Source organism: Sphaeramia orbicularis, chromosome 10, assembly GCF_902148855.1.
Source record: "Sphaeramia orbicularis chromosome 10, fSphaOr1.1, whole genome shotgun sequence".
Lineage (NCBI taxonomy): Eukaryota > Metazoa > Chordata > Actinopteri > Kurtiformes > Apogonidae > Sphaeramia > Sphaeramia orbicularis.
In genome coordinates, this window is record NC_043966.1 from 39,963,978 (window position 1) to 39,975,098 (window position 11,121).

At 38.2% G+C, this 11,121-nt stretch overlaps 1 long non-coding RNA gene across 1 annotated transcript; it reads right to left on the bottom strand.

The window, feature by feature from the left end:
• Positions 1-1,275: 1,275 nt before the first annotated feature.
• Positions 1,276-10,782, bottom strand: LOC115427321 (uncharacterized). The gene is made up of 3 exons (XR_003936477.1): positions 10,772-10,782; positions 6,949-6,955; positions 1,276-1,395 (listed from the first exon to the last, which is right to left on the bottom strand). It is a non-coding gene; the product is annotated as an uncharacterized LOC115427321 (long non-coding RNA).
• Between the last annotated feature and the right edge of the window lie 339 nt (positions 10,783-11,121).

Consider the following 11,121-nt stretch of genomic DNA (forward strand, 5'->3'; position numbering starts at 1 on the left):
TTTGTCATATTGCACTTTGAATGTTGACTGAAGTCTGTGGTAAGTTGCAAATGAATTCCCCGTACCCAAGCCCGGATTAACCATATGGGCAACTGGGCAATTGCCCAGGGGCCCGCGACCTCTGAAGGGCCCTGGGTAGCTCGGGCATAACGAAAATGTCTGGTTATCTTTTGCTTATAAATGAAACTGTCCGCTGGCCGGAGCCATTGCACTGCACAGAAACCCTGCTCCTGCTGTCTGTGACCGTGAGCTGAGACCCTCTCCTCATTGGTCAGTCCAAAAAGCGAATCAGCGGTGACGCAAATCAACGTGCATGCGTGCACTGAGCGGGATGTGAGACGTCAAGAACTATGCGACGTACGCGAATCAAAACATTGTAAACATGGAGAAGCAGCTAAGTGGGAGCGCCAAACAAAAATTAAAAAAGGAGAGGGACATTAAAAAAGCTGAAAATTTAAAGAACATACCTAAAATAGGTAATTTCTTTACTGTGGCTAACATGAGAGAAAGCAGATTTCAAGGTGTTTACATTGCACTTACTTTAACTCTCTTGTTGAATTCTGAGGTGACAAGGGGATTTCTGTTTAAAATTCATATCTGATTCTATCAGATTATGTTTGTGTTTTGTCTGTGGGCTTTTTCTGACAATTCAATACATTCGTGTTGGCAAAAAGTGTTCTTAAATAAATACTGGATACTTTGGAAATGGTTTCTTATTTATTTTTTGTGAAAATGGAGGACACTTCCCTCTCTTTCTAATGTAGTGGATCAATTTTAGATTATACTGATGCTAATGTGTTTTGTTTTCATATCATCATATGCGAGTGAGTGGCCTTGACAAGAGGCTATAGTGATGCACTTGTAGTTCTACGAACATTTACACATTTGTACATCAAAATGCATTTGATGATAGTTAGATATTGAAGTATGGGGTATATTTACATATATTCCTGGAACTTATTCTGTATTTTGCCAGATCATAGGGATCCTGGGGTTGTGATGATGGGGCCCTTGAATATTGTTGCCCAGGGTACAATGAAGTGTTAATCTGGCCCTGCCCGTACCTGATAAATAAAGTTTTTTGAATTTGAATCTGAATGCAAATGTTCCATGTGTGAATACCATACGCAACTTCAGTTGAGAAGGTAGTCCTGGGTACAGACTACATGGACTCCAGTACAGTACGTTGCAGTGTGAAAGTGATGCACGCCTGAGAACGGACGTGACCTAACCACCACTCCGGCAACGGAAGTGACTTAATCGCCACAAGACCATAGACAGTGCTTCTAATTGTCTCATGAAAAAGCCTCAGATCTACGTGGCATGGGCTCACCTTACCGACCGAACCACTCGGTGTTATATCAGGGACAACGAAGGTCGCTCCTCTTCACTTTACTTCAACCAGGCTAGCAGATAGAAAAGTGTTGCCGCTACCAATTATGGGCCCGATGAAAGCTAAACGTTTTGGCCCTTTCTTAAAATTCAGTATCTTGTTGATCTGTCGGAGTGTGTGTGTGGGCGGGGGGGTGTTGCGGTGCACGTGGTCCACACATAACGTCCCTTGCGTTACTGTGAAAATGAAAGTGAAACTTAATATGCTTTGAACGTCCAATTCCCGACTTCTGTGCCTCTCTAATACAACGGATCTTACAGAACATTTTCACTACTTCTAACCTGTATCCACTGGACCCCCTCCTCTGCTCTGTGGCCCCCCCACAAATGCTGGCCCCCATGAATTTGTCATGTTTACCCTCCTTTATCAGTGCCACAGATTGCCACCGTTGTAGACAAATGAACAGAACAGTCACTCAGTTGATGATGTGAAGGTTTGTCTTCTTCTGACTTTCGCGTTTATTGGATAGTGACAGAATTCCTTCCAAACCACCACCTACTTTTTGGACCCTGTGAGGGAGCTGTAGTGACTCCCCCTCACTAACCAGGTGTATCCCATCCACCTCACACCCATTTAGTTTAATCATTTAGTATTTGTATTTATCCTTGCACCTATTTAGTTTAATTATTCAGTATAGGTATTTAATCCTTTAATTTATTGATGACCACTTTTTGTGTTGGCAGCTAAGATGGTACCTATTTAGTTTGTCTTCACTTGAAGTTTGCTCATTTTGTTTTCTCTCTCTCCTTTTGAGGTCAGCGGGTGGGGCACTCACATGGAAATGCGCCCATGTGAGTGCAAGCAGGTGTAAAAGATCTGCCTGATCAGTCCAGATCATTCAGCCACCAGTAGTGATGGGTAAATGAGGCGTCATGAAGCATTTCGACACATTGCCAAACTGTATTGATACTGTGTCACTGAATACTGACACCTGTTGGACCTTCAAAATCCCTACAGGCAACCTAGTTGATAGACTCAACTGGCACTGATTTGATGACCCTAGTATATACAATAAAATAATTTAAGTTATTGTATTTTATATTGTATTATTTCATATCTTCATTTAAATTTAAAATATCGTTGATATTTTTAGATACAGTCAAATAATGTGAACATGGATCATAACGTGAAAATCTAAGTGAACGTGTTGTGAATGAGGATGCTTGTGGACTAGGATTTTTTTTTTTTTTTTTTACAAATTTTTATAAAAAAAAAAGTTTTTCCAACGTTTTGAGCTTGATGGTTAAAAATGAAGTAAAGAATAAATTAATAGGAATTAATTATCAATAAAGCAACTTTGACTAAGTTGTAGAATGGCTGTATATCTGAGTTTGTCCTGGTGGATCTGGACTTCATTCTCATGCCTGGTCCTAGAATGCCTCAGCATTGAGGAGGTGCTTTTGTTTAAATAGGAAAGTTTTGTCCAACAAATGTGACATTTAACCTGCAGAAAATAATATGAATAGTAAACTAAGAGTCACTTTGAAATGAATTTGAATTCAGATAGATCAAGCGGAAACTCTGAGAGGAACAGGACGAAACAACAAGGAAATTAAAACAAATACCTTATTTTCCGATATGAGATCCAAATGGTCCCACAAGGCGGAAACCTTTCTTTTGGCTTGAGGCTGCTCCAGAATTCTTGATGAATTTGACGATGAACCACAAAAGATCAGAGATTCTTTTGGCAGATGCATCCCGTTGACAGATGTGCTTCCTTATGAACACAGTTTGGCGCGTCAGTGTCAGTTCCAAACACTTCCTGTATCGGTCACGTGACTTTCTTGAAGTGATACACGCACCAACACGGGGTTTTGCTCTATGAGCTCGACGCATCTGTGTTGCCGGACCCATCACTAGCCACCAGAGTCTCGCCAGGTGCAGACGATCAGCCTGATCAGGCCAGACCACGGAGCCCAAAGGGAGGGGAGGTGTAGCAGGGAAGGAAAGGATTAAAGTTATCACAAGGGGTGCATTTTTTTTTTAGAGATAATACATTAATTTAAATACTAAGGTTGATATTTAGGTTTGTGTTTGTAGATGTGTTTAAGTGAGGTGGATGTTTGTTTCAGGCTTGTAAACTAGTCCGTACTGGATTCACCTGTGGATGAGAGGGTGGTGGAGTGGGCCAGGCCTATTTAAAGGGGGTCTACAGACTTGTAAATGCTCTTCATTTTTTTTCCTGATGCCTGTGAAGGGGGAAAATGCTGCTGGTTTGCTGTATTTTTGTTGGTGTATTTAAAAAAAAAAAAAAAAAAAAAGTTAAGTGTTTTTCCAACTCCTGATGGCTTTTGTTTGACTTAGGTGCTGTGGCTTTCCTGGCTAAAGTAAGAAGACCAACAAATCTTACAGGCCCTGTAACACCCACTTGAACTCGGGCATGACTGCTTGTGAATGTAACATCTGCGGGAAAGGTGTGAACATATCCAGGTACGGCACAGATCCAGATACTCATTCTGAAAACACCTTTAGACTCACAATGGACGTCTTTTCATTTCATTACATGTTGCAGCATCTTATCGCTGTTCTATCTAAACCAGGGGTCTCAAACTCAACTTACCTGGGGGCCACTGGAGGTAGAGTAGGGCTGAACGATATGGACAAAATTTCATATCTCTATATTCATGCCAGATATCTCAGTATCTATATGAAACGATATGACTATGGGTTCGGTGAAAACCACGCATTTATCAGAAAAATACGAACATCATAATACAAAAGAATGTGGAAAGTGCAGTTTTATTTATAAGAACTCACTCCCAGTCATCAACATTAACATAAAGTACGAATAAATAAATTACAAATCAAACATTTTACTGCAGAAAATGTTTTTTTTTTTTTTTTTTACGGCAGAAATCTATATTGTTTATATCATTGCTTTTTTGATATTAACATCTTGAATGTTCATATCTAGATATCGATATGATAATGATATATTTTTATAGATAGTTGAGGTGGCTCGGGCATCTGTTTCGGATGCCTCCTGGACGCCTCCCTGAGGAGGTGTTCTGGGCATGTCCCACCGGGAGGAGACCTCGGGGAAGACCCAGGATACATTGGAGAGACTGTCTCTCAGCTGGCCTGGGAATGCCTCGGGGTCCCCCCGGAAGAGCTGGAGGAGGTGTCCGGGGAGAGGGAAGTCTGGGCATCCCTGCTTAGACTGTTACCCCCACGACCCGGCCCCAGATAAAGTGGAAGATAATGGATGGATAACGATATATCTTTCAGCCCTAAGGTAGAGTCTGGGTCAGGCTGGGCCATATTAAGTATTCCACAGTTTCTTTACTTTACTCACAGCGAGAAACATGCACTTTTTGATGAACTCTCCTTCTTTGAATGGCTTTTCGGCCCTAGCAATCATCTCAATCACCATGTAGCTAGCTTCAATTGTTGCTTCATTCTCTTTGTTTGCTTTCTTGAATATATCTTGTTTCCTCAATAGACATTTTTTCAGATTGGCGACCCAGGTCTTTCTCTCATCTCCCTGGTATTTTGTAAACTCCTCAGCATGTCTAGTTGAGTACTGACGTCAGATGTTGTATTCCTTGTAAACCATAACTTTCTCTGTGCATATGAGACACGTAGGAAGTCTCTGTGCTCCGGGAAAAAAAAAAAAATTCCATCTCCCACTTTTCCTGAAAGTGCCTGTACTTGTTGCCAACCTTTATCTTCATGTTTTGAGAGAGACATGACTGGAACTGGGTGATGGCATATATTTTCCGTCCACTTGGTGTCACTCCAGAATATGTTTCAACTAAGTGACTAATGTTCATACTTCCCCAAGTACTTCGCGCTTGGCTAGCTTGACAATTCTTGAGAACAAATGCCACCGGAAGCTGTCACCAGACTATCTATGGTAGTGATAAAAATAAATAAAATAAAAGCGTGATGAGACTCAGCAAAAAGAACGCTGCACACTAACCCTAAATTTTGATGTCAAGTAGGGGGCCACAAAAGATCATCCCACAGGCTGCATTTGGCCCCCGGGCCGTGAGTTTGAGACCCCTGATCTAAACCATAACTCACGCTGTACTTTCGTTGCCTACAAGAGGACTGAACTCATCTGTATTTTCCTGTCTGTTTTGTTGTAAACATAGTCAACTATCTCCCCTCACATTAATCAGTGTTTTCTGCTGTGGCTCAGTTTTTCTGTGTTGTTATCTTGTAGATGTATTGGTGATTCAGTAGAGGGACCATTGTCCATTGGTTTTATCTGTTGTTCCAACAAAAGCAACTTCAATTTCAGTACTGTCCCAGCAGTCGAAAGCTTTTCTTATTCCCGTGTCACAGCTCCAAACACTGATCAAGAGATTTGCTGCTTTCCACAAGAGAAGATGAAGTTCAATCTGCAAATATTTATCACCCAATAAATCCACCTCTGTGAAAATTTTCAGTATTACAGTGTAAATCAACTATATTTTGTGAGTACAAATAAATACAGGTTCAGTATACTGTCTTCATTTCCCTTAGAATCTTTCACTGTCCACATTTTTTTTACTCTAACATCTTAAGTCAGCCTCATCCCTATTCTGAAGGATGGCTGAATATTTCACCATTTATTGAACTTTCCTATTGATTTTTTTGTCAAATAAAATCATGCCTTTACTAATTAATATTAAAATAGACAAGACTAGAAAGAAGCAGTGCCTATGCTACATTATCAAGACTGGATGAATAAAAAAAAAAAAAGGTCTGATATCATGAAATAAAAGTAGAAACTTGTACTTCCACCTCGATTTTCCTGTTACTGAATCTGTGCGCTGATATAAACTGTTATATACAGGGTGTCCCATAAGTCTCTATACATAGGAGACATAATACATATGGTTCTAACATGTATTTCTTTATATTTCTTCTTTATAGTTTTTCAGCAGTGGAGGACACGCATTGAAATGTGTTCCCGACAAAATGGCAGTCATATAGAGCATACTATATAAATAAAAATGGTTTATGTCAAGAAACGTTTATTTTTCCTATGTATGGAGACTTATGGGACACCCTGTAGAATCGAATGATTATTAGGGTCAGGAAATATACAAAGACTGAGGCTGGTGAACAGGATAAACATTATTAAAATACCCATGTTGATTCATAACTTCATGACCAGTCATCTGCTTCACTACAGAACGTGAGAAAAAGCATAACAAGAGGAAAAAACAAGAGAAACCAGTTGATTCAGTGTTTCTAAACAGGGAAGGTACTGCCCCCCCAAGAGTCATTGGGACACTGCTGGGGGGCATTTGGAATGAGAAAGTTGAGAGGGGGGCTGAGACTGAAATAGGGGGCATTAGTTTGTATAAATATCAATATCAAGCAGCATGTTTTGTCATCGATGAATTTCCGTGCCCTGCCACCAGTTATTGCTAACTTTGCAGCCCTTGGTGAGAAATGACTTGGAACGGTGGGAATCAAGGCATAAATCAATACATTATCCTAAATTCTAGGAGTCACGAATTTTTGCCAGTATAGCTGTGAAATGGGCATTAAATTTAATTCTAAGTCATCTTAAAAAGGTCTTAAAGTCTTAAATATAAGTTGTAGAAACCTGTACAAACCCTCAAACTGTCAGAACTGTTATGTTTGAGAAAATTCAGTGTAAACAGCCTGATTTGTGTTGGATGCCTGATTCGGATTTGTTGAGTTGGTAATTTCAAAATGAAATGTATAGTTTAGCAAGATTTTTGGGGCAGGCATAGAAACTCGGACAAAGAACTCTGTATCCCGAACTAAAAGGACCATGTTTTATGTAATTGTTACTGGGATGAGTGTAAGTAAAGCTTTATTTATATAGCACTTTTTAAAACATGTTACAAAGTGCTTCACATAAAGGGGAGATAAATCAAATCAAATTTTAAGCCAATTTACAGAAACCCAACAGAATCCTCCAGGAGCAAACACTTATGACTGGTGACAGTGGCGAGGAAAAACTTCCCTTTAACAGTAGAAACCTCAAGCAGACCCAGACTCCTGAAGGATGGCCGTCTGCCTTGGCCAGTTGGGGTTAAAGCGAGAAAGTAAACGAGGAGAAAAGAGAGAGCGATAGAGAGAGACTGGGGGAGAGGGTGGAGGTAGGTAGAGACACATGCACAGATAACTGAACTAGAACATGTATAGAACAGTATAATAAACACTATCGTAATTATATGGATAAGTGAGTGATCACGATAAAGGTGGAGAGAGGCAGGACCACAGCAGCAGGTCTAGAGATGATCTTAGGAAAACCTGTGAAGATCCAGGGAAAAACCGGTGATTATCCTGGGAAAACCTGTGAGGTGATAAAGCACAGAGACTCCAGGGAAGAAGTCAAGTCAGTAACATGAATTCACTGGGGCATAAACAGAAGAGATTTAATGAAATGCTTGTTTATAAAAGTGAGTTTTTAAGAGTCGCTTGAAGTGTATGCTTTATATTTTGGTCAGCTTCCTGTTTGGAATGTCAGTAGTGTCTTATAAGCCTTTATGGGCTGGGCACGTAGGTGTGTGACACTTAAAAAAATTGTTCGTTCATTCATTCAAATATTCATTCATACAAGCAACCGACGACTTGCATCAGACATTTTTAGTTCTGCTACCTTTAGTGACTATGATCTCATAATCTTATTGGGTCATTACTGAATCCACTGTTGGTCTCAAATTTGAAGAACATCCTCCAGTCCTTCTTAAGATGTTTTAGTCATTAGAATAGACAGGTAAGGTCACAGGAATCTCGACCTTTAGCCACAAAATCTTTGGTGAATCAAAGATCCTCCATTTATGAAGACAGCGCACAGTGATATGAAACTCTTCTCCAAATTGCACATTTTATCTCAATTATATTTCGCTTTATTTTCCATCTTGGTTTTCCCTCCTTCAACTGAGGTTAGTGTTGTAAGATATAAGACAGTTTGTTACTCAGACAAAAACAGTCCTCACATGAAGTCCATTTTCCCCTCATCTTTGTCTGAGAAATGTCATTTTCATGTCAGAATGGTTAGAGGAAATGCAGCTTGTGAAAAACAGATCTAATATTTACTTGGGTGACTTTAGGGTGACAGTCAGACAAATCTGTAAATCAAGTTCACTTTTCATATTAGAATACAAGGCAGGAACGACTTCTGTTCTCCTAAAGCAGCTGGAGAAACCATGTAACACTGAACATGATATCATGAATTGTGTACAGACAACACGCCACTTTTAATTGGCGTGTTGTCTGTACACATAAGCTTTCTGCATGTATGCTCGCGCCACAAAATGCTATGCGTTTAGTGGTTAGGATTAGGGTAAGGGTTAGCAGTTAGCATGATTAGTAGTTAGCACACTTAGGGGTTAGGGTTACATCTAGGGTTAAGGTTACTGATATGTAAATCAGAGATGCAGACTAATCTCATCAAATGGCGTTGACTGACACACTAAAGGATGAAAAAAAATTATATATATATATATATATATATATATATATATATATATATATATATATATATATATATATATATATATATATAATTTTTTTTTAATTTTTTTAATGTGAAGCCTATCATGAATTCTGAAGTGTTTAACAAAACAGAAATAAATGTTTTCCCGTACATATCAGTGTTTATATCATATTTCATACATCAGATATATCAGGCATTTATGGGAACTGTTTCTGTCCTTGATCAGGTACATCTATTCTATTCTATTCTATTCTATTCTATTCTATTCTATTCTATGCCTTCTGTACACTGCTGTAGATTGGTGCATATTTTGATAACTGCCATATTTTACTCCTGCTGCATTTTGTCTTTTTAATCACTGCTGCTTTTTAATCCCTGCTCCTCATTTTAAATCACTGCTGTATTTTGCACACATGTACACACATTTTTAATAACTGTATAGTAGTATTTTATCATTATTTATTTTATAACTTACCACTTTACATTAGATTCTTGTCCCAAGCCAAAATTAAATTTAGTTCTGTATACACTTTGTGCATATCTGAATGACAGTAAAGTTGGTCTATTCTATTCTATTCTATTCTATTCTATTCTATTCTATTCTATTCTATTCTATTCTATTCTATTCAACAGCAAAACAGGTGTTTTAATCCAAGTTTTCTATTTATAATAAATGTATAAGAATAGGCAATTATCAGCCATGACAACATCTAAGTAACTGAAAAGACAGCTTCTTGCATATATGGGGAAAAAAATCAACAAAAAATATATCTAAAGATGATATAGGTACTCATTTTTAATTAGTTTCAATAGTTATTGTGATACTCAAACAATGTGGCACAGGCACAATACTGATGCAATGATGAATGTATCACATTGACTGTTAAGGCATTTACAGGTAAATTACTAATTATATTATTCACATTTTAAACACAATTTTATGGTAATACAAGGTGCAGAATATTGAACAGTAAAGTTTTTTTTTTTTTTTTTCCATACAGTAAATATCCAGATTAAAATAATAATATAGACTTCATCTCCTGCCAAAAATGAGTGAATCAGAGCCTTTTTTTTTTCTATGGTATTCAAAGGCCTGCTACTGCCTGCAGTGTACAGGTGGCAGACGATGCATCAGATGGTATACGACAGGGTTTTCAGTAAAGCTTTGATCATTTTGATGATGTAGATGTGTCAGAATCTCATTTAGCAAATGTGATGCAACTGGCATGAAGAAAAGTTGGCAGAAAACTGTACTGAGAGTGTTTTAAAATGCATTAAAATCCAATAAAACAGCAGAGGGAAAATGTCCTTAAGTACTATATACACACTGTATGTTATTTTAACAGTTGATAACACCTACAAAGAGTGAGGTGTCGCATCTGAAACGACAACACAGGTGTTTTATTTAACTGTTGTTAACCTGACTACTGGATCAGAGGGTTAATGGACAGAACCTGGCTGCATTCACAAACACTGAGAAGAAGTGTAAAATTTTAGAGGATGTGAATTAAACTGCATATTTTCATTACTGTTTAGTTATTTTGATGCAGATTTTTTTTTTTTCTCCATTTTATTTTTCTTATTTTACTACAAACATGTTTAAATATACATAACACAAACAGCAGGATCAGGGAGTCTCAATGTACATAGGAAAAATAATAAATGAATACATAATTAAATACGCATTCTCACAGAGTGTAAAAATGTGTATAAAAAAATTGAATCTTAAAGCAGATCCTGTATAAACAGTCACAATAAAAATGGAAAAACAGATAAACTGAGTCAAAGCAGAATTCTTTCTATTAACATAATATTCATTAATTCATTCACATGTTGCCTGAGGGCTGACATGTACAGAGGAACAACCATTTGCTCTCACATTCACATCTGTGGATTATTTAGATTGACAAATCAACCTATAGGTGCATGTCTTTGGATGGTGGGATGGCATAGTGCCCAGAAAGAACCCACACAAACATGTGCAGAACATACACAGAAAAGCCCACGCTGACTGCACCAGAGCTGTAGATCCCATTATATGTCATCATAACACGCTTATACTATTACAGTGATACTACATTACCACTGTTGTTGCAGATGAACTCCAATATTCCACTGGTTTTGTAATTAAGAGCTGCTTAACACTCTTTCTAAATATTTAATAATTATATGTGACCTGAGTTGATGGGGGTGGGACTAGGGATGCACCGATACCACTTTTTTCCAGACTGAGTAAGAGTAGGAGTACTTACATTTGAGTACTTGCCGATACCGAGTACCGATATGAGTACTTAATAATCCCATTCCAGTTCTTAGT